The sequence below is a fragment of the Saccopteryx leptura genome, chromosome 5 (genome assembly GCF_036850995.1).
Source record: "Saccopteryx leptura isolate mSacLep1 chromosome 5, mSacLep1_pri_phased_curated, whole genome shotgun sequence".
NCBI classification, from domain to species: Eukaryota; Metazoa; Chordata; class Mammalia; order Chiroptera; family Emballonuridae; genus Saccopteryx; species Saccopteryx leptura.
This window is the reverse complement of record NC_089507.1, coordinates 708338-732184: the sequence shown is the minus strand read 5'-3', so window position 1 is coordinate 732184 and position 23847 is coordinate 708338. Positions and strand designations below refer to the sequence as shown.

At 61.3% G+C, this 23847-nt stretch overlaps 1 long non-coding RNA gene across 3 annotated transcripts; it reads left to right on the top strand.

Annotated features, from left to right (window-relative positions):
- Positions 1-1913: 1913 nt before the first annotated feature.
- LOC136406094 (uncharacterized) lies at positions 1914-12250 on the top strand. Of its 3 annotated transcripts, none has more exons than XR_010751625.1 (5): positions 1914-2046; positions 2284-2486; positions 2589-2644; positions 11306-11441; positions 12062-12250. It is a non-coding gene; the product is annotated as an uncharacterized lncRNA (long non-coding RNA). The 3 variants fall into 3 exon arrangements; XR_010751623.1 differs by having other exon boundaries at positions 11293-11441; XR_010751624.1 differs by lacking the exon at positions 11306-11441 and having other exon boundaries at positions 2589-2648.
- The last annotated feature ends 11597 nt before the right edge of the window (positions 12251-23847 follow it).

Genomic DNA, 23847 nt, shown 5'->3' with positions numbered 1-23847 from the left:
GGACCCCAGTGCCCGCAGTGGGACGGTCCTGTCGGACGGGTGGTAGCCAGGCTGCGTGGCGCTCACCCACGTTGCCATGACGACCCACGTTGCCATGTGACCACGCCTTTCCCTGGGCGCCGCAGGGCAGCGTGTGAGGCTGCGGCCGGGCCCTGCGCTGGCGTGGTGGATTGGCGGTGGCTGGGGCGGGGTGGGGGGGTCCTTTCTTGCTCAGCAGTCAGTCCTGAAGGTGCTGTTAGTCTGGCTGTTTCTGCCCCCGCTGACTCAGCCCCCTGTGCACCGGCCCGGCCCCCAGAGCTCAGAACGGCACCTGGACACATGGTCAGTGTGGACCCTGGGTTTTTGCATGTGTGCCCTCTGTGGTCTAGGGGCCCTGGGCCTCTGCCAGCTCCTGCCTGCCTTCTTCAGGAAGCATCTCCTGGCACCGGGACACCGGCCCACCCTGCGCTGTGTGGCCTCGTCTGGGAGTCAGTGTCAGGCACAGGGTCAGCGTGTCCTCCTGCAGGGACCCTGTGAGGGGCGGTGGCGGGGACGCCTGTGTGGAGGTCAGAACACGGCGCTGCCCCGCCCGCTGGAGCCGCCGGCCGGGGAGGTGAGCCCGCGCTGCCCTGCTGGGGCGTCTGCAAAGGAAGAAAGGGGACCATGGGGGTGGCTTTCCCCTGACACAAGTGCTCGAGCATCCAGACACCATGGTTCAGGAAGTTCGGGGAACCGAGAACCGGGTCCCCGCCTGGCGGCCTGAGCTACGGCGGGCCGGCGATGGTGCCTGTCGCGTGCGCACCTGGTCAAGCCGCGGCGTCCAGACGGGCAGTCACAGCGGCCGGGGCGCCTTTCAGGTGAGGTTCCATCTAAGTCAGTGGACTTTGCGTGAAGCTACTGGGTCTCCCTACTGGGAGCGGCCTCCCACAACCAGGGCAAAGACCAAAGAGAAAACAGAGCAGCCTCCCCAGAGAGGGGGAGTCCTGTCTCCAGACGCCTTCAGACTGGGCGGCCATGCCTCTCACACCTGGGGGCAGTCTGGGGTCGACCCCAGGAGTAGAGACTTGCCGTCCCCACCGTCCAAGGAGCTGATTCCTTAAAACAGCACCATTTCTCTCTTATGTATATACAAACTCTGCATGCACATACACACATGCACACATACCCTTACACACACATACACTCATGAACACATGTGCACACATACCCTTACACACACATACACTCATGAACACATGTGCACGCGCGCACACACACACACACACACACAGGCAGACCTCACTTCCTTGCATTTGACAGATGTCACCTTTTTTACCAATGGGAGGTAAGAGCCTCCACCACTGAAAGGATTACGACTCACTCTACTGCCCGAGTCTGGAAGCCAACCAGCAATACCCCTGAGGAGCATGTGCACACGTCCTCACACACACACACACACACACACACACACACACACACGTACCAAAGCTCAGGATTCTGCCTTTGCCCACCACTTCTCTAAGGGAGGGTCGTGATTGTAAAATTCTGCTCAGTCCGAGCACCACATACAAGGGTCCCCGCACACTGCAGGAGACAAGAGGCCCCGAGGTTGGAAGGGCCTGCCTGGAGGAGGGGGCCTTTGGGCAAGAGGAGGGGTTGCCTGCTTGGCCCAGGGACAGTTTCTGTCTACCCTTGCACTGACCTCCACCTCCACCTTAGATTCCCAGGGGCCTTTCTTAGCTACACGGGTGGCCTGTGGGGGTCTGGATGATTCTACCGGCCATGTCCTCTTCCTGCCCAGGAGGCTGGTGGTGGGGTTGCAGTGGGGCCGGGGGGCGTGGGGCAGGGACAGAGGGCTCTCACCTCCCTGGCGAGCAGCCTGTTCCTCGAGATGGACCCGGCTGGACGGCCAGGTGACCAGCGGCCCACCCGCCTGGCCCAGCGCCCGGCCTCCCTGAGACCGGGTTTGGCTTCAGCTCCCTGGGCGCCTGCGGCAGGCGGTGGGAGCCCCCTTCGCACGCACTCCATCATCAGTGGGTGACAGCGGGAACGGTGGGAGTTCATTACAGGGACCATGAATTGTTGGAGGTAATTTAGATTACAATTTAAAGTTTAATTTAAAAATCTATCAACAAATGTGAAAGTGCTGGAGGAACATTTTAAAATGCACTTTAATCTCAGCAGCACAAATAGCTTTTCGGGGCTCTAAACATCATCACCTGGAAAAACAGTAAAACTTTACTGCATCTTTAATTAAATTACAAACACAAAGGATAATTAACTTTTTTTATTTTTATTTTATTTGTGCCATTGTTTCTCCCGGAGTCAATATCTTCCGGCTGCAGGAGCCAGCTGTTAGGGGGAAGTTTACAGCCGGGCCCCTGATATGATGCCGCTGCCACCAGGGAGGGACGCCCCGCGGGGAGCGGAACGTCGGATGCGGTGGTCCCTCTCGGCTGTCCCCGAGGTCCCCCGGCCTCCCTGTGGGTTCCAGCCGGGCCGGAGCTGGGGCACTGAGCCCGCACCGGGTGAGCCTGACCGCGGCGTGTGTGCTCTGGCAGTCCTGAGCATCAACTCAGTCAGCCCTCTCAGCAATGCCGGGACATCGTCCGTCTCCTCCCCTTCCACAGATGGGGAAACTGAGGCACAGGGAAGCTGGGAACCCACAGCCACGGTCACACGGCTGGTAAGTCCGTGCAGAAAGGAGCCCGGGAGTGCTGTTGTAGGAGCAGATCCCACCTCTGACCTGGGTTAGTGGGCAGAGGGGTGGGCACATGGCCCCTAACAGGGGCATGCTGGTCCCCAAGCCACAGGACAGGGGTGGGAGGGCCCTGGGGGGGGCTGGGGTGGGGAGGGGGCTACCTGAGCAGCGCTGGCCTTGGTCCACTGTTGCAAAGCCCAGGGTGTCCACCAGGGGCCCCTGCAGATGTGGGAGTCAGGGTGTGTGGGGACTAGGGATGGGCCCCCCCCACAGGGATGCAGGGTGGAGGGCTCAGGGTTGGGGACCCCAGGGAGCCTTCTAGGGGCCGCCCCTCCCAGGTGGGAGGGTCCGTGAGGAGGTACCTGAGCAGGAGCTTGATTGGGAGGAGTCAGAATGCAGTGGGGGGTTCAGGGTGAACTGGTCCACCCAGTGCTGTGGGTATGGGGTGGGGGTGGGGGGATGGAGGGGGGTGGAGGGGGTGGGGTCCTGGACCATGCCCCTCCTCCATACTCACTCCCCACCTCCTCCTCCCTCACTTCCTTCCTTCCTATTGGGACGGGTGGGGGAGGGAAGGGGCATGTGGCCCTGACACCTTCCTTACCTGCCTGACCGGTTTTTCCCACATCAGCAGCGGGAGTTTGGGGAGGAGTTCCAAACATTTAGGGCACACATGGGGGCAGGGAGCTCTCACTAGGGCACAGGCACCTGGCAGTTCTCACCTGGGATGCAGAACACCTGGGCTGTAGTTGTCCTTGAGCCAAATCATAGCGTGCAGGGAACACCCCCCCAGTAACAGCTACGCCTCTCGGGGGGTCTTCCCAGAGCCCCAGCATGGACTGGCTCTTCACCTGATCTGTTCTGTCTCCCAACCCAAGCATCTGAGGGTCTCCCCACCTCCTACCACCAACAGGCTCCCGTGGGGCTTCCAAGCTGTGCCCTCTCTCACCCAGTGCGCGCACTCCCATTGCTCACACTTACACACATCTGCAGCCACGTCCTTGTGCCGCAGCACACACCCCGCTCCCCCTCACCCTCCCATGAGCACACTCACAGACTCACACAACCTCACAGACCCACACAGACAACCTCACAACCTCACAGACCCACAGGGGTCTCCTACAAGGTCACCGGCTGCCACAGTGCCACCCACCAGGGGAGACCGGCAGGGATTCCAGGGGTGGGGCTGCCACCCTGTGTCTGGGCAGCAGGACCGGGCCCTCCCCATGCCTGGCTGGCCGGGCGAAGCCCCTGGTGTGGAGGCAGGGGGGGTGCCCGGCTGTGTAGGGTATTCAGTTTTAGTGCGGTGGCCGCTTAATTATTGGTTAATCTAGCAATTTAGCATGCTTCATTTAATTCTAATTAGGAGAATTAATAGGCAGGGAATAGCGATTTCAATAGAGTGGCACAAAACAAAACCCAGCGGCCAGTCCAGGCGCGGAGGCGTCCTGGGATGTGGGCGAGGGACTGACCTGCAGAGACGCAGAGGTCGTGGTGGGGGGCTGGTGGGCGGGGGGGGGGGGCTGGTGGGGGGTCCGTGGCAGGCAGGAGTCGCTCCAGCGCGCCTCTGGTGGGGCCTCCGAGGGCCCTGGACAGCCGGGCTGCACCGTGGCAACGGGGGGTGGGGTGGGGGGCAGCCCCCACCTCCCAGGCTGGCCGCGCCTGTTTGCTCGACTCATCAAGCCAGCTCTCTGACAAGGCCCGACATTGGACAAGACTGTTCCTCTAATTAAGGTGCTAATTGAATTAAATGGCCGCGGTAATGAGCAGATGAGCAGCATAAAAAGTAAAGAGTCAGATAGGCCAATTAACAAGCGCCCGAGCATAATTATAACAGCGGAGACACGTGCGCTGGGCGCCAATGTCGCTAATTGTTACCGCGGGATTTATGGTAATTGGCCCCACAACAGGCAGCGGCCAAACCTGCCCAGGGCCGGTAATTAAAAAAATGATATTCTACACAAATGCCGGATGGGCTAATTAGGCCTTGATTTACATAAAGGCCTGCCTGCAGAGTGGCCATGCCAGGGCAAACCCCAGGGCAGGCCCAGCGCCTGCCGGACAGCTCTCCCGGCTCCTGCTGGATGTGCTGCTCTGGGGGTTCACGCCGTCCTCCAGGGCCACATCCCTGCACCTGGGCATGGTTGTCCTTGCTCAGAGTGTCCCCAGTGAGTGGACCTGGACCTGGGGATGTGGCAAGGTCATGGGCACATGGCCAGTTAGACTGACCCGGGCTTCCTGCCTCCAGCCCCTGAGGTAGGCTGTGGCCTCCTTCCATGCTGCCTCCTCTAAGGACAGCTGCAGACCCACCCCCTGGGGTCAGATGCACACCTCCCTCTACCTCTGTCAGAGAGGGCCGGAGGGGACATGCAGACAGTCAGATGAAGGCTGGAGGGAGGAGGCCAGAGACAGCACGGTGGAGGGGAGAGAAGAAGGCAGACATGAGCCCCCCCTCCCCGTGCTGGGTGGCACCCCAGAGAGGCAGGGGGGAGGCAATACCGACGCTGAGACCTCTGTCCTCCAGTCCTGCCCCTCCTCTCCTACGAGGCCACCCTGTGCCCCATTATAGAAATGGCAGTGGGGTTCAGGGATGCTGCCCAGGGCCCATCGCGGGGAGGCCAGGCCGAGGAGCCCTTGTCTCTCTCTCTCTCTCTCTCTCTCTCTCTGTCTCTGGAGCGGTGTCTCCGGGGACACAGTTCCAGGCCTCTCCTCATTGTGAACCCCCACCCGTGGTGCCCCCACCTCCCTGCTGCCCCTGTGCCTCCACCCCCTCCCACCCCCGCCCCCAGCCCATGCCTCCTCTGTTGAGGACTTCTCAGAGTCACCGTGACTTCCCACTCTGAACAGAGAACTCTGCCTCATTTACAAATGTCATTTCAATTGAGGGTAGTTTTCCAGTCTCCTTTCATTTGAGTCCCCATTGAGCCCCATCTCGGGCGCTGATGGCGTGATTAGACAGCGCGCGCGCAGGCCGCCGCCGCTTGGTCAAGCGCAGCCGTAAATTGGGAAGGATGTTTTATCAGGACGCGTCGCCGCCCGCAGGCCGCTGTGGGGTGCTGCGGGCTGTCCCCTCAAATCACGGTTATGGAATAATTTAGCTGCGGTTCTGCAGGGCGGGGGGCGGGGGCGGGGCGGCCCCCCCCTTGATCACGCTGCCACAGCCCGGTGAGCACTTCATCCTGCGTTTATTCATGCCAGATCTGCTTTGCTTTCGTAATGAGCGCAAAGAGGGCGCAGACGTCCGCGGTGATAGATAGGCGTGAGATTAAATAGGATCTTTATGACTTCTGCAGCCATCAGTTCTGACTGTGCGATAAGACCAGTCAACTTCAGTCCTGATTTGCTCTTTATTGGAGCCAATATTAGCGTGAGCTCACCGGTGCGCAGGCGGATCGCAGCCATTTAAGGTGGAATTGCAGGAGAAGGCTGCAGCGATGATGGGGCCGCTGGGTGGCCGGGAGGGCTCACCATGCACAGGACAGTCTCCCAGCTGCCCCAGGCTGCCCACCCTCGGGCCCCGGTTCCCACTCCTGCACCTGGCTGGTAGGACCAGAGGGTGCCAGACCACTTCCTGTGTGGGGACAGGAAATTGACAGCACAGGCCTTCTACCCTCTGGCTCCCCAGGGGGCAGGTGGGACGCAGCACAGACCACCTCCCATCCGCTGGGAGGAGACACTCACGCAGGCCCATAGCCTTCAGCCTGCCCCCTACCTGCTGTCACAGCTATCACTGGGGGGCCCTGGGTCAGCACCCAGCACCATCCTCTCCTTCTGTGCCCTCCGGACACCCTGCCTGCTAGACAGAGCCCTTCCCACCTATTCTCAGCTGCGGCCATGGGGGAGGCCTCCAGGGACACCGTCACTGGTCCAGACACAGGCCAGGAGTCCATAGTCCCAGTCCTGTCTTTCTCCTGAAGGAGAGGGCCGGCTGGCCAGGTGACTGCCACGTCCCCCTTCCGGGAAGGGCCTCTCTGTGCAGGGACAGGTGGACAGTCTCTGCCTAGCGGGCTCTGTGCCCTGTTCCTCCTGCCAACTTAGTGGGTGCCTCTACTAGGTGGGGCGACACTCTCACACAGCAAAGCAGAGTCTGAGGCCTGGAGGCCGTGTAGGACGCCTTCCCGTGACACCTGGGCCTGTAATGTGTCCCACCATGCTTTTTTTTTTTTTTTTTTTTTTTTTGTATTTTTCTGAAGCTGGAAACGGGGAGAGACAGTCAGACTCCTGCATGTGCCCGACCGGGATCCACCCGGCACGCCCACCAGGGGGCGACGCTCTGCCCACCAGGGGGCGATGCTCTGCCCATCCTGGGCGTCGCTCTGTCGCGACCAGAGCCACTCCAGCGCCTGGGGCAGAGGCCAAGGAGCCATCCCCAGCGCCCGGGCCATCTTTGCTCCAATGGAGCCTTGGCTGCGGGAGGGGAAGAGAGAGACAGAGAGGAAGGAGAGGGGGAGGGGTGGAGAAGCAGATGGGCGCTTCTCCTGTGTGCCCTGGCCGGGAATCGAACCCGGGACTTCTGCACGCCAGGCCGACGCTCTACCACTGAGCCAACCGGCCAGGGCCCACCATGCATTTTAACCTCTCCTGTCCCCTTTGTTGAGACTGTGGGAGGAAGAAGTGGTGAGATCGCACTGTGGCCCCTCGAGGGGCCCACATAGCCAATGCGTGCAGGTACAGGTGTCCCTGCTGTCCGGGAGACCCGTCCCCCGGCCCTGCGTCCCCCAACCCCACGTGTGGCCGGCTCTGTCATCTGCTGACTACCGTGGTCATGTCACTCTGCCCCCCATTTTACCACTCACAGCCCCCCTAGTCGCCTGCTACACCTCCCGTAGGGCTGCGTGGACATCAAGGGGCTGCAGGCAGAGGGCCAGTGTGTGGGGTCATGAGGACGATTAGAGAACAGAGGCTTTGTGGAGGCTGGGGAGTCACTGGTGCCTGGCCCAGCAGGGACCCTCAAGTAGGGGCGGGGCCAGCAGAGGCCTCAGGGTCCTTGGGGTGGAGGGCATGGGGGGGCCCTGGGTGGCCTGCTCTGGAATGTCCTAGCTCCCCTGGAGTGGGGTGGCACTTAGGGACTGGCCTGGTGCAGGGCCTGTGCGGGGCAGCAGTCACTGTCCCTGAGCAAGTGACACAAGGGGAACAGCCCCTCCTGGACCTCTGGGTCCTCTCTGCTGCCTGACTGTGAGGCAGACCTCAGGCCAGCCCAGACTGGAGGGTCCGCGGGACACAGGCAGCCCCAGCTGTCACGGCCTGAGGGGCTGTGCGGGTTCTGGGGCGTCCTGGGCTGGAAGACGGACCTCTGAGGGACACAGAAAATGAGAATCAAGTCTGGGGGTTTTGCTGAAGGTGATATGGACTCTGAGTTCTTCGTTGTGGCCCATGTACCCGTGACTAAGGGGACACACCAGCATATGGGGCTCTGTACTGTCTGCAACTTCTAGGTCCAAACTCCTTTAAAAAACCCCTCTGGCTCCGGGGTGGAGTGCCTGCTGGGGGGAGGGGCCTGGTGAGGGCGGGGCTGTGATGGGGGAGGAGCTGGGTGAGGGCGGGGCTGTGATGGGGAGGGGCCTGGTGAGGGCGGGGCTGTGATGGGGAGGGGCCTGGTGAGGGCGGGGCTGTGATGGGGAGGGGCCTGGTGAGGGCGGGGCTGTGGTGGGGAGGGGGCCTGGTGAGGGCGGGGCTGTGATGGGGAGGGGCCTGGTGAGGGCAGGGCTGTGATGGGGAGGGGCCTGGTGAGGGCGGGGCTGTGATGGGGGAGGAGCTGGTGAGGGCGGGGCTGTGATGGGGAGGGGCCTGGTGAGGGCAGGGCTGTGATGGGGAGGGGCCTGGTGAGGGCGGGGCTGTGGTGGGGAGGGGCCTGGTGAGGGCGGGGCTGTGATGGGGGAGGAGCTGGGGGAGGGAGGGGGCAGAGGTGTGTTGGAAGCAGAGCCCTCTGGCTTGTAGAGGGGCTGTGTGTGTGTTATGTGTGTGCATGTGAGTTGTGTGTTCGTGTGTGCTGTATGTGTGGTTGTGTGGGCATGTTATGTTGCGCCTGTGAGTCGTGTGTGAGCATGTTGTGTTGTGCATGTGAGGTGTGTGTGTGTTCATGGGTCAGTGTGTTATGTGTGTTCATGCATCAGTGTGTTCCCACGCCTGTGAGAAGCTGTCACCTCCTTTTCTTGACACCTGCCCCCACCCCCTTGAAGAGTGAGAGGGGATTGGAGGCCTCCTCTGCTGCTGGGGACGCCCCCCATGGAAATCTCTCCCCAGGAGTTTTCAAGCCCTGGCTGTCCCCATAGCGGTGGCTGGGGGGGTGGGGGGTAAGGCTCCTGCAGGTTCCTCCCCCTCCACCACTTGTCGCCACCCCTCCCTCAGCTCTCTCTGTCCCTGCAAGTCCCAAACCATCGCTCTTAATAGAAACCCCTATATATCTCTACCTGCTCGGGCACAAAGGGGGCGGGGCTGATCATGGGCACCCAAGACTGACATCTGTGAGCCGAGGGGAAGTGACCACTGACGCTGGCTGGACAGTGCCGGTCAGCAGCCCCGCGGCTGGGCTGCAGGGCTCCCTCCACAAAAAGGGAGCGTCTCCTTTTCTGTTGCTAATTTCAAGCCCAGTACTACCGCTGGAGCAGGGACAGTCTCTTCCTTTTTATCTTAAATGTCACTGCAGTGGGCGCGCCTAGAGAGCCAGCCAAGCCAGGGCCGCCGCCCGCGCAGGTTTTGCTGGGCTTGCGTCGGGAGTTTCTGCTCAGCCGGCAGCCCTGGCGCGCGCGCGGGTCCCCGGGGACCCCAGCGCCGCTGCCTCGGCCGCCCCGCCGCGGAACTGCGTTCCAGTTCCTAATTCCCATCGGGGCTCGGGGCTCCGGGCGCGCAGAGGAGGGCGGCGCGCGGCGCCAGGCAGCTAGAAAATTGAAGGAAGAGCTGGGGCTCCCCTGTGAGGTGCAGTGGCCCCTCACTTCTCTCTCCGTCCATTTCCTTTCAAACTACTTCCCGGGAAATGGACGGTGGACGCATCTGACAGTGGGATGACGGATGGCCACGGCACACAGCGGCCCGGGGCGCTCCGCGCTCCGAGTGGCCGGGAGAACCCCGTACTCCCAGGGAGCAGGGTGGCGGGGTGTGGTGAGCCGGGAAGGGTTTCGGGGCTCCGTGGGCAGAGGTGGAGCAGAGGTCCACGGAACGGGTGGGGCAGCCCTCGGTGTGTGTGTGTGGGGGGGCCCGGCATGGGTGCTGGTGCCTATGTAGGCTGTGTTGGGGAGCCAGCCTGGGCACAGGGCACCCAGGGCAGTGGTGAGGGGTATGGGGACCTGAGACCCGCTGGCCTGGCCTGGCCTGGATTCTGCCCCATGTCCAGCCAGAGATCCGCCTCTCTGTGCCTCAGTTTCCTCACCTGTAGGCCACCGAGCAGTGCCTGGCACAGACGCCAGCCTACACCAGTGCAGCCTGCCCGCTCACTGAGCACCCTCCGCCGAAGGGTGTGGGTGGGGGTGCCTGCTGCAGACTTCCACCTTAAGGTGTGAACAGCTGAGCCCCCCTCCACCCCCGCCACCCTAGTGACAAATACTAATGTCTAAATCAGCAGCCCGCCCGGCCAGCCCGAGCACTCATGTTCTTTGCTGAAATGTCACCTGTTCCTATCTAACGATTTGCATAATGCAAAGCTTCTCACTCGTAAAATACAGATTAAGAGGGGAAGCGGAGTCATTCCGGAGCCAGGGAGCCATTTCCAGGGAAGGGGAGGGAGGCCAGCTCCCGCTCTTAACCCTGTCCCTGCCGGTCACCCTGCTGGCCGGGCTGGCCTCCGCGGGCTCCCTGCGCTCTGCTCACCCCTTGGGGTGTCCGCAGCCCCCGGGGCCAGTCCCCAAGGCCGCCTGGAGCTGCTGGCTGTGTGCTGCCTGCCCGGCCCTTTCTGGAGAGTCTCCCGGGCAGCAGAGGAGGGTGTTTGCTGCTTCTCCTGGAGCCTGTGGCTTTGGGGGCTGAGCTGCACTGGTGCACAGAGGTCACAACGACAGGGGCTGCCCGGGGGGCTCCTTCCCGTGGCCATGGTGCTTTCAGATGGTTCAGTGTTCTTGAGCTTGGAGAAAGGCCCCCAGATGCCCAGGGGATCGGCTGCATGACCCCCCCCACTCACTCCGTTCAGCCCGATTAAAGGCGCAGCTGCCAAAAGGGCGGGCTGGCTCAGCCCTCTGGAGATGTGGGGTGCGAGACAGCCAGCTGCTGCCTGACTCGGGGGCTTCCGAAGAGGCCAGGCTCAGGGGCTCCGGCCAGCTCAGCCTCACCGCCAGCCACGTTCTCTCTCCTTCACCCCACATCCCCTGAATGTCCTCCCTGTCAAGGTCGGCCTCCCGCCCACCATTCCCAGCCCTGGGAGCCCACCCTTCATCCTTCTGCGGTCTGTGGAGGAAGGAGCTCCCCACACTGGGTGGCCTGCCCCGTGGTGTGGGTGGGTACTGGGAAGCCAGGGGTTGGGGGCAGAGGGAAGGCAGGGCCCCTACGGGCACCAGGAAGCAGGGGTCAGGAAGGGAGCGGGGAGACCGAGCTAAAGCTGGCCTCCTGCCTGGACCACGTGCGGAGGGAATGGGGGTGCTCAGCTGGGGGGGCCCTTCCCTGTTCAGGGTGGCTGCCTGGGCCTCACAATGGAGGGGCTGACGTACACACAGGCCTTCTCAACAGCCCAGGAGATGGGACCGGAGCCTGAGCCCGAAGCCCCCTGGAGCTCACTGCAGTGTGCAGAACCCTTCTGACCACAGCCTTGTGCTTGCTGCTGGACTTGCCTGCCCACCGGCCCTTCCCCCTGGGCTCCTCGTAAGTGCAGCCCGATGCCACGGCATCCTTACCAGCTCACAAAGCCCGCGCACCCCTTAGCTGGTCTTGTCACCATCCTGGTCCTATTGCCAGGCAAACTGAGGCGAGAAGGGACTGAGCGAGGGTCTGAACTTGAGCCATCCCGGCCGCGGCCTCAGCCGGCGAGTGGGGAAGAGGGTGCTCACGTGAGGCTTGGGAGTTCAGCCCCTGCAGTGACCTGGGCCTCATCCCGAACCCCCACTCAAACTGTCTCTGCTCCTGCCCTTGTCTGGGAAGGTGAGGGGGAGGGAGACAGATGAGTCAGTGCCTGAGCACAAAGTGGGTAACCCGGGGCCAATTCAAGGGGCTGCCCTGCCCCTCCTGGGGCCCCAGGACACCTGCTTCTGCTGCCCAGAAGACCCCGATCCCAGATCCCCACACACTCTCTGTAAGGGCTCTTCCTCTGCAGGTGAGGCCCCCTCTGTCTCCCATCCTGGGGACAGAGGGAGTCATTTTTCAGGATCTGATATCCTTCCCAGCACAGCAGGGCCCCAGGGTGCCTTCACTGCTCTCAGCAGCTTGGGGCTGACCAGTGTTGGTGAGCACACATGTGACACGGCCCATCCTTCCTTTTGCCTTTGAAAGACCCAGCTCCACCTTCTCCATGGTGCGGGGCAGGACGGAGGCCGGACTCGAGCCCTGCAGAGGCCTGTGGACACTGTGAAGGTGGCCTCAGCCATCTCGATGGACACCAAGACCAATATTGCTCTACCAGCGTTTTGGCTCCTATCTGTGTATGTCAGGCCAAGGGGCCATGAGGTCAGTCACAGCCAATTCGACTGCAAGGTGTTGATTTGTGACCAAGAGATTGTGTGCCTTCCTCCCCCCCCCCCCCTGCAGGACCTCTAGCCCCACAAGGAGGCCTGGAACCCAGGTTCCGGGCTGGGATTCCCACCCACACAGAGGCCTTTGTCAACCTCCTTCCCTGAGGCAGGCATCACCGAAAAGAGCAGCCTCCCCTGAGCGGGTGTGTCCCCACCTGGTGTCCTTACAGCTATTTCTGAGCAACTAGCTACAGGCTGATGGCGGCTCCCAGAGGGGTGGGGGGACTTTGAGTAGCACCAGTCCCTGAGCTGCCACGCTTCCCGGGGTCACGCAGCCAGGAGCAAAGGGCCTGGGCTTCCCTGGTGCGGAGTTCAGGTGGAGCCTGGTTCAGGAGCCCACCCGGGGCCCCCCTCACACTCTCTTGGGTGGATGGGCTGCACTATTGGGAGCACGGCACCTGAGCTTACAAATGGAGACAGAGCGGCCTCAGGGTTTGGGTGGTGGTGACACCCCTTGGTCCTGGCTGGCTGACCCTGGTCTGGCCTGGGGAGGCTGGAGCAGCACTTCCTGAGAAGGGAGTGGGTGTGACCCGCCAGGTAGGGACAGGTCTCTTCTTCCCCTTGCTCATTCATTGCTCCCTGGCTTACTCATTTGGTGCTTAGGGGGCAAACTTGCCTGTGGCAGTTGGTACCAGAGGGAGGAAGTCGCCATGAAGGACTGAGGCCCCAGGTGCTGTCCTCTGAGAGCAGCCAAGAAGGGCCCCAGGCAGGACCCGGGGAGGGCGCCATGGTCCCTGGGGGGACTCCTGACATTGGCCCGGGTAACTGGGGAGGGACAGTGACTGCAGGAGGGTGTTGAGCTGGGGTGGGGAGGGTTCTTGCCTGCAGGCAGGCTGGCTTGCTAGGGAGCTGAACAGCTGTCCTGGCTGCCCCTGCAGGCCCTCCGGGTCCAGCCCAGCCGCTGCCCCCCCAGGCTTCCCCTCCCTGCCCCAGCGTCCATCGGCACAGATGGGCTGGTCCTTCTCCATCTTTGAAATTCCACTCCCCGGATCCTTCCTGAGCTTATCTGGTTGCCATGCGTTTCCACGTCACTAAATCCCACGGAACCTGGCCCCACATTACATTCCTTCACAAGGTCAGTTTGGGGTCATCTGGCCCAGCTGACCTCTCCCTCCTGCAAAGACCCTGCTCTCCCCTCCCTCCTTCTTCTCCTCCCCCTACCCCCTTCACCTCCAAGTGCCTCACCCAGCCCAGGGTCTCTGGTCTTGTCCCCACCCACCCCCTTCACCTCCAAGTGCCTCACCCAGCCCAGGGTCTCTGGTCTTGTCCCCACCCACCCCCTTCACCTCCAAGTGCCTCACCCAGCCCAGGGTCTCTGGTCTTGTCCCCACCCACCCCCTTCACCTCCAAGTGCCTCACCCAGCCCAGGGTCTCAGGTCTTGTCCCCACCCACCCCCTTCACCTCCAAGTGCCTCACCCAGCCCAGGGTCTCAGGTCTTGTCCCCACCCACCCCCTTCACCTCCAAGTGCCTCACCCAGCCCAGGGTCTCAGGTCTTGTCCCCACCCCCCCCCTTCACCTCCAAGTGCCTCACCCAGCCCAGGGTCTCTGGTCTTGTCCCCACCCACCTATGGGCTCCACTGTGCTCAGCCCCCACTGTCACTGCTGGAGGTCACAGCACCTGTGTCCTGGATGATGCCCATCCTCTGCTCAGGGCTCCCCCTGGTTCCACCCGCCCCCCAAGTCAGGCACACAGGGAGTACCTAGAGTGCTCTGGGCCCTGTCTCTGCCTCTTGTCCACTGCAGTCCTTGTTACCTCCCCGAAGTGATGCGTTTGGACTTCTCCGCCCACCCAGGGTCCACGCAGCCACCAGTGCCTGGGATGGGACCTGGCACAGAGCGGGTACCCCTACGGGTGTCCCGTGATCTGTGGGAGGGACTCCACATGGCTGAGGGCCTTGAGGATTGTCCTTCGCGGGGCAGCTCAGCAATGTCTGGGGCTGTCTCCTGGGACCCCAGCTCAGTTCACCCCACGTTCTGGTGTCCAGTGTGCCCAGGGCAGGGGAGGTGGGAAGGGCCAGGCCATAGGTCATGGTTGCACCTGCCCTCCGGAAGGGGGTGAGGGTTGGGGTACCCCGGAGGACAGCCTGGGGGAGGCAGCTGGCCAGGCAGGGTGTGCCGGTCGGAGATTCCTCCAAGCTGCTGATAAAACACATTAATGGCTTTTTGCTCAGGAGAAGAGCTGGGCTGATTATGACAGATCTCTGGGACACATGCACAGCCCTCCCTGCTGGAAGGGTCTGCTGCACCCATGGGGGCTCAGGATGCCCCTCGCCTGCCGCCCAGTCCTCACACCTGCTCGTCTCCCTGTGCCCCTCCTTCCCACTGCACACGGTACCCACACTCCCCTGGGTGTGGCCTGGGTCTGTACCTGGACAGAGTAGGGGCGCCCTAGTGCTGCCCACACTAGGCCCAGGGGCTCCCTGGACTTTTCCAGGCTTTTCCTGGCAGAAGGAACAGAGGGAGGCCTGGCTCAGCCTGTGGCTGGGGTGCAGGGCTGGAGGCAGAGTGAGTGGTAGCTCAGGGCTGCAGGGAGAACTGGCTGGCCATCTGGGGGACCCCCCTGGAGGAGAAGACTATGGTCCATGGTTGGGGGACAGGGACAGTGAGGGTGTGGGTCCCAGGAAAGCTGGCCTGATGTTCCATGGCCGGAGATGGTGGCCCACACTCTGTGCCTCGCCCCGAGACGAAGGGCCTGTTTCCTCGCCTCCCCCAGGGTGTCTTGCTGGGGACACACTTGTACTGTTCTGGGTCTGGAATCCTGGTCCCCCTCGTGCCTCTCAGGTGGCCACTGGTCAGCCTGGAGGGGGTGTGGGGTCAGGGGGAGACATGGTCAGCCTGGAGGGGGTGTGGGGTCAGGGGGAGACATGGTCAGCCTGGAGGGGGTGTGGGGTCAGGGGGAGACATGGTCAGCCTGGAGGGGGTGTGGGGTCAGGGGGAGACATGCAACAACAAGAGGCGTCCGAGGGTACGGGGTGCCCAGCATGGCCACCCCTCCCTGCCCGGGGTGTGGCTTTTTATGTGAACCTCCTAGCGGGGGCAGACAGACTGCCGGCCATCCATCCATCTGTCCATCGGCCCACCTCTATGCCCATCTGTCCGTCTGTTTGTATGGAGTCCCTACTGGGCACCAAGCATGGGGTGCCCTCTATATCCAGCTCTTGCTGAAGGCGGCCACTTCACCCAGCCGCCCACTCGAGGCCTCTCTGCGGCGGCTGTCCCTGTCCCCGCTGTCCCCCCTGGTCTTCAACCCACCGCAGTGTCCCCTCCAGGTCACTGGTCATAGGTTGTTGGACCCTAAAGCATACCTCGCTGTGTCCAGCAACAGCTCTGCCTCCGACACTCCCCGACACCCCTTGGTCCAGCTTCCGGAAACTTCTGTTCTCGGTTGCTTCCCTGATCACCGACAGACACCGGGGTCTTCCCAACTGCCCCCTGCACCTGGGTGCTCTCTGAGGGCCAAACCCCAGCCCCGCCCCGAGCTGCAGGAGCCCCACGCCCGCCCGTGGCACCGGGGGTTTGGGGAGGTGCGAGGCCGCTGTGCTGTGGGGCCGGCCTATTGGGCGTTATTTAGAGGGTGAGGGCCCGGGCAGAGAGGCATAATGGGATTCTCCATGTGGAACGATCGTCTTATCTCGGGAGTGCGTGTCATCCATTACCGCTAATTACGGCGGCCCAGCCTCGCACCGAGGCTGCTCCCGGCCGGGCGGGCAGCTCTGTCCTCATTGTCCTCTCGGGGCCGCCCCTCTCGGCCGGTGGGAAGGGCTGGGGTCTCCCTATCGGGCCGGAGCAGCAGCCAAACGTCCTAGGGCCCCCCGTGATAGATGAAGCATGGAAATTAGTTCCAGAGTTTAACTGATAAGCAAGAGCACGGCTACATTCGGTTATGGCAGCCCTAATTGATGAGCTCATTAAGTCCATTATTAGAGAAATTGATTTCAAATAGGCACTTAGAGTGGTCGCCGGACGGCAGGTGGGGCGGGAGGGGGAAGGCGGAGGAAGTCGCGAAAATACATAATGAGGCAAGTAATTTTATAGGTTTGTTTAATGAAAAGCCCCAGCAGCGTACTCTGGCCGTGTGGGTTTTAAACACTCATTTTATGTACTAATAAAGCTCCCGGCGGCGGCCGGGTCCCTCTCCGCCAGCCCACATCCTCTGCACCGCCCCTAATTAATTAATTAACCCAGCCAGGCGATCAATGAGGTGGTCGCACCAAGTCGACACCGGAGGCCGCCCGGCTTCTCTCCTCAGGAGGGGAGGCCCGTCCGGCACTTGGAGCAGCTCAGCCCCCAGCCCTGCCCGCCCAGAGCCCAGAGCCCACCCCTGCACCGGGACACGTGCAGCCCCATGGCTGCAGGAGTGGCCACCATAGGGACCTGGGCCCCCGGGCCGGGCTGGGAGCCGGGGTTGCTGTGGGAGAAGCTTGCAGGCTGGGAGCCTCCCTGTGGGTCTTCTTGTCAGGTTTACCCAGCACTGTTCCTTAGACCAGGTGGCTCTGACCTGACTTGACCTGCCCTCTGGTCCAGACTCACAGAGTTCTGCCCGGCTCAGTCTGGGTGGACCTTGGGGCTCTGGGCCCAGCCTCCACCCTTCTGTCCTCGGACCCAAAGCACCCAGATGGAAACAAATACACGGACCTATGTGGACACGCAGACGTACACGTGGACACACATGGTGGGCAACACCAGCGTGTTACACAGATACGCAGAATCCCACAGGCAGGCTCACACGGACACACGGGGGGTGCACAGGTCGGCACGTGTATGGACACACACCCGGAGCGATGGACATGGAAGCACACAGAACTCACACGCAGATGCACCTGCAAACACACACCATGGACACACAGTGGACACGGGCAGGAATATACCACCTGTGGCCGTTCCTCCTGTCCCTTCGCCTGTCCCCTGCTAGGTTTACAGAGCCCAGCTCTGTCCCTGAGCCTCTTCCCGCCTCCCCATCCCACCCGCTGGTTAGTTCAGGGGCCATTCCCGGGCTCCGGGCCCTCATTCTGGGCGTGCAACCTGGCAAAACCAGCCTGGACCCCTCCGCCCCCCCTCAAACCTGCCAGGATCCCTCCACGCCCCCTCAAACCGGCCTGGACCCCTCCGCGCCCCCTCAAACCAGCCCGGACCCCTCCGCGCCCCCCTCAAACCAGCCCGGACCCCTCCACGTCCCCCTCAAACCAGCCCGGATCCCTCCACGCCCCCCTCAAACCAGCCCGGATCCCTCCACGCCCCCCTCAAACCAGCCCGGACCCCTCCGCGCCCCCCTCAAACCGACCTGGACCCCTCCGCGCCCCCCTCAAACCGGCCCGGACCCCTCCACGCCCCCTCAAACCGGCCTGGACCCCTCTACGCCCCCCTCAAACCGGCCTGGACCCCTCCACGCCCCCTCGGCCGTCCCTCAGGGAGGCGGCCAGTGTTCCGGGGAGCACACCGTGGGGAGCACACCGTGGGGAGCCCAGCCCTCCGAGCGCCATGTCTGTGCTCACGCCCCTCTGGCCGTGCCAGCCCCGGGCGCTGGCTCAGGGCTTTGCTGCTGCTCTCCCCTCTGCCTGGAACCACGTGCCCACTCCCCTCTTCCATGGTCAGCAGCAGCCCCTCGCCCGCCTTTCCTCAGGGCACGCCTTGGCCGGACGTGGCACAAGTGTCTGTGTTATGCCCCCCTCCCCCTAGCATGTGACCCTATGGGAGGGGACTTCTGCCTGGTTTGCTTCTCCTGGCGCCTACGGGATGCTCAGGGAGGCTCTGTGGCCGGGCGGGGCACCTCCTCCCCTCGGTTCACAGGCAGGGCAGGGACAGCGCCTGTGGCCACCCAGCGAGAGGTCGGCCGGCCGTGGTTCAGGTCAGGAGCGCCCTGAGAGCTCAACGGGCCCGCCGGGAGGAGGGGGACGCAGAGGCGGGAGGCCGAGCCCCGGCTGGGAGAACAGGACGCTGACCCTGATGTTGAAAATGGAGAATTCAAGGAAAGCAGAATCAGTCTGTTCAAAGAGGCAGAGTGGCCCAGAGCAGTGGTCACACAGGGGCCGCAGCGTGGACGTCAGACAGCAGGAAGCTACTGCATCTTGGTCTGGAGGGACCGTGCAGCTGCCCCTGGCCTGCCTGGCAGGAGTCCCGCCAAGGGGGACGCTCTGTCCCCTGGTAGCCACCAGAGGTGCTGTCCAGCCCTGCAGGCTGCACTCGGGCCTCTCCGTGGTGGAACTCAAGCAGAGGCCAGTGGCCCAGGAGCCTGGGAACACAGGCCGAGCCGCAGGCATGGTTTGGAGATGACAGCAAGCTGGCAAATGGCAGCACTGTCCCCCACGCTAACTTCCCGTGACAAAGCCTGACACTGCTCAAGTGGCCATGGCTTCCCACTGACCCTGCCCTCCGCAGACGGCAGACGCCCACCTCTGCAGGCAAGTTCCTCTTCAGTCGGGACACCAGCTGGACAGTCTGTGACCTAAATCCATCACCAGACACTCAGAAACGAGGACAGCGTGGGGAAGAGGAGGGTGACGCGGACAAGGACACGCCTCTGGTCCTGTGCTGCGCGTGGGGTGCGGGGACGCAATCGCTTGCTCTTGTCGGCTGCTTGTCTCGTCCACCCTAGGATGTAGCACGCAGGATGTCCCCTCTACTCAGTGCCAGGGAGGGGTCCGTGCCAACTCTCAGCACCACTCCCAGCGGCTTGGGAGGGAAACTGCGATCCAGACTCCCGGGCAGATGTGCCCTCCTGGCCCAGTGTCCTTTGCCCTTCATGGGACCGCTTAGGACAGGGGTCCCCAAACTACGGCCCGTGGGCCTCATGTGGCCCCCTGAGGCCATTTATCCGGCCCCGCCCCACTTCCGGAAGGGGCACCTCTTTCATTGGTGGTCAGTGAGAGGAGCACATTGATCATCTCATTAGCCAAAAGCAGGCCCATAGTTCCCATTGAAATACTCGTCAGTTTGTTGATTTAAATTTACTTGTTCTTTATTTTAAATATTGTATTTGTTCCCGTTTTGTTTTTTTACTTTAAAATAAGATATGTGCAGTGTGCATAGGGGTTTGTTCATAGTTTTTTTTATAGTCTGGCTCTCCAATGGTCTGAGGGACAGTGAACTGGCCCCCTGTGTAAAAAGTTTGGGGACCCCTGGCTTAGGACCTACATCCACACCTCTCCCCTCGCCGGTATGCCTGCTTCCCCTGGTGTTCTAGCTGCGCTCAGAGAAGCCAGGACCGTTTCCCTCTGGGTGTGCCAGCTCCGATGTTAGTGGTAGGTCAGGTGCAAAGGTCAGGAGGGTGGACAGACATGAGGACGGCCCGGGGACAGAAGCACAGAGAGGGCTCCTGGGGCCTGTGTGTGGGGGATTGAAGTTTCCATGTCCATCTAGGTCCACCCCCCGTCCCATCCTGTCTCAGGACCCCAGCCCTCCTTGATCTGTGTCCCTTCCTCCACAAAAGTGCTGATGAGACCATGCACTCGGCTCGAGCTGTGGCTCTAAAACCCACACCTCTCTCTGGGTCACTTCCTCAGCTCCTCTGCCCTGGGGCTACAAGCAAAAAGATCAAGTTCAGACGCACTGCGGACCCCCGACTCTCTGGCTGTACCTCGGGCTCTGTATGTTAAGCCTCTCTACATGCTTTATTTTTATTTTTATCTTTTTGCTCAGAGAAAGACCTCTGAGATCAGACGAGTAAACCAGTGAAGGAAAACAGCACTGTCGGTGAGAGAAAGCTCCTGCACCCCCACTGGCATCAGCCAGATCAGGGACTGTCACCTGTCTTATCTCATGGCACACATAAACTAATTACTAAAATCCTCTGGCACACCGAAAACTATATTTATATTTTTGCCGATTTGACAAAAAAAAAATATCATTTTGATTGATTTACAAAAAAAAAAAAAAGTAGTGATAGTAATTATCTACCCTTTTTGGCTCCAGAGTGATTTTTTTTTAAAAATCATGTACCTAGGCTTGTATATAAAGAATTTTAGGGCCCTGGCCAGTTGGCTTAGCAGTAGAGCGTCGGCCTGGTGTGTGGAAGTCCCAGGTTTGATTCTCAGACAGGGCACACAAGAGGAGCATCCATCTGGTTCTCCACCCCTCCCCCTCTCCCTTCTCTTTCTTTCTCTCTTCCTCTCCCACAGCCATGGCTCTGTTGGAGCAAGTTGGCCCCGGGTGTTGAGAATGGCTCCGTGGGTTTGTCTCCGGCACTGGAATGGCTCAATTGCCAGATGGTCAGAGCATCGCCCCCTGGTGGGCATGCCGGGTGGATCCCAGTCGGGGAGCATGTGGGAATCTGTCTCTCTGCCTCCCTATGTCTCACTTAAGAAAAAAACCCAAGATTTTTGGTACCAAGAATCAACCAATCAACCAATTTTTGGTACCAAGAACCACAAACTTCCTTGATGTGACCAATAAGATGCAAGCTTATTATATGACATATATTTATGGTTCAAGACAGGACATTCACACCAGATGGCTACTGTTGTCATTTTTTATTTGACAATCTAAGGGAAAGGAAGACAGGACTAAGTAGTTGAGTATTGCATGTTGTTTTTTTTTTTTTTTTTTTCATCTTTCTGAAGCTGGAAACAGGGAGAGACAGTCAGACAGATTCCCGCATGCGCCCGACCGGGATCCACCCGGCACGCCCACCAGGGGGCGATGCTCTGCCCCTCCAGGGCGTCGCCATGTCGTGACCAGAGCCACTCTAGCACCTGGGGCAGAGGCCAAGGAGCCATCCCCAGCGCCCGGGCCATCTTTGCTCCAATGGAGCCTTGGCTGCGGGAGGGGAAGAGAGAGACAGAGAGGAAAGCACGGCGGAGGGGTGGAGAAGCAAATGGGCGCTTCTCCTGTGTGCCCTGACCGGGAATCGAACCCGGGTCCTCCGCACGCTAGGCCGACGCTCTACCGCTGAGCTAACCGGCCAGGGCTGTTGTCATTTTTTATTTGACAATCTAAGGGAAAGGAAGACAGGACTAAGTAGTTGAGTATTGCATGTTTTAAGAAGTCTGTGGCACCCCGGGTTGAAAATCGCTAGCTGGAGCGTTGGTCATCTCCGCTGTCCCGTCTCAGGCTGGAGAGGTGCTCCAACCAAACAAGCCTGTGTGAGCAGACCTGTGCCCGGTGACTGGCGTTCCTGTCGGGGGCGAGTGTGCTTGTGCAGAAAGGCCGCCCACTGGCAGTCTCAGCCCCAGCCAGCTCCTGGGCCCCTCTGGCTGTCACAGCCTGTCCCCCGCCCTCCAACCCTGTGGTCATTCTGATGCCTGGCTGTGGGAAGTGGGCACCTGGGCATCTCCAAGTCCTCTGGACGCCTGGGAAAGCACCTCCAGCCCCTCTGTCCACCCCCCAGACCAGTGCCCAGCTGGCACAGAGCCAGCCCTCATGCCCATCCGCCCCGGTGAGGGAGGCCGAGAGCTGGGGCTGTCGGCCCCTCTATTCCCCAGTGAGCACCTGTTCCCCTCACAAAGCCCTCCTGACTTCGATGGGAGAAGAAGAACCCAGGGCACATGTCCTTTGTAAAGCACATCCCTGGGTCTGCAATGTTGTGGGTCCCAAACACCTACTGCCGATTTGCACCACTTTGTGGATGTGTTAACATGGTCTTCTCCCCAGCTCCTGGCCTGGCCCTGGGGAAGGACCAGAAGTGACCGGGTGTGGAGGGCAGGTCTGGGCCCCCCCCTGGGAGGTGCTGCTGCCCAGCGAGCTGAGGGCTCCCTCCAGGTCCTCCATTCCCAGGGACCAGCATGGACACAAGACAGATGACAGAAAAGCGATTTACAATTTGGCCTGTTCTATTTCCAATTAAAGAGCAGACATTAGTTAATATGCAGGGCCAGGAATCTCGGGGCGGAGATAATGTGCAGATAGCACTATAAAACTCCGTCAGGAGCAAATAATTTTGCACAGATTTGCAAACAGCACGGTTTTTGTAAATAACCCTAATCTTTCTACCGGCCCTGCTGCCGATTATGCATTTTTTTCCTTGTGATAATTTAATGACAACCTAATTTACCTATTGTTGCCTGGCCTTGGGTGCCGCCAACGCGATTGTCCAATTTAGTCTCAAATCCATCCTGATGGTGTTAATTCATATTGACCAAGTGTTTACAAATTGAGCTTTCTCCCTCGTTCCGGCCTGACAGTGAACAGCACAGCAAGCCCATCCGCGCATCTGCACTGGTTTGCTCCGCTGAGCCCGTGGGGTGGGGTTGGGTTGTGCAGCCACCAGAGAGCCCCCCACCCAGTGCACCCTGGGCCTGGCTCCGCTGGGTGGTCTCAGGAGGGGAGTGGGCGGAGATAAGCCCCCTGCTGTGGGGGCACAGAGCAAGACCAGGCCAGGTGGACCGAGTCTGCAGGGCCAGGAGAGGGGGAGGGGAGGGCAGGGAGGAAGGGGAGGAAGAGGCTTTTCTAAGTGTATAAAGGGGGGTGGGTGTGCTAACAGGTACCTGGACCCCCACACTGCTGCATAGCGAGGGTGGGGCGGCATGGGATCATACCATTGGCTGAACTTGTTATTGCTCGGCCAATGGGTGACCAGGAGGAGAAAGTGGGTGGGATGATTGACTTCCGGGAAGTGAGTCCGTGACGTTGCGGGGCTGGAAGGGTTACTGGGTGTGGGTTTGGCAGGTGGGTAGGCGGGGAGGAGGCTGGTCTAGGGAGTGGATAGCTGGGTGTCCTGATGGCCCATTGGTTGGATGAACGGATGAATGATGGGTGGGTGGACAGGTGGAGAGCTGGTGGTCTGGTGGGCTTGGCATCCAGTGGGCAGGGAATGACTAGCTAGACTGTGGGCGAGTGGGTGGGCAGGCGGGGGGGTTGATGAGTGGGTGTAGCTGGGTGGCTGACTGGGCTGGATTAGAAGGGGGTGAGCTCAGGGAGGGGGCGGGCCAGCACACGGTTAGCTGGTGGGCAGTTTGGGGGGTGGGCGCTGAGGTGCAGCCCCATTAGCTGGGCCTTTCCTGACTCTGTCCACAGGGACAGAAGCCACGGGACCCAGGGTTGTCACTTGTGTTTTATTTAGAAACAGAAGCAAACCAAACGGGGACGTGCTGGCTTTGGTGCTCAGACAGGCTAGAGGGGCCCTGGGAGGAGGGGACCCTGGTCAGATGGGTGAGATGGAGCGTGGCCACGTGGCTGGCTGGTGGCAGGGGCAGTGTGGGGTTCATCGGGGAGAGGACAGAAACAGTGAGCAAGTGACCATGTGGTCGACAACACCCTGAGTCCAAATGCTTGCAAGGTGTCTGGGTCAGGGAGCCGGGTGACCTGGGTTCGGGTCTGGGCTGGGGCAGACCTGACCACTGAAGGGTAGGCCTGTCCAGAGCGAGGGGAGGTCCCAGGGCTCTGAGGGGGTCGGTGCTGTGGGAGAACACTGTCCCCCCACCCTTGCCCCTGTCCCCCAACAGCAAGAGCAGAAGGTCAGCCCCACACTAACCCAGGCCTGGGGGCGTCTCCTCACTGCCGTGTCCTCGTCCCGTCCACACTGCTGGTCCTCGTCCCGTCCACACCGCCGTGTCCCCGTCCCGTCCACGCCGCCGTGTCCCCGTCCCGTCCACGCCGCCGTGTCCCCGTCCCG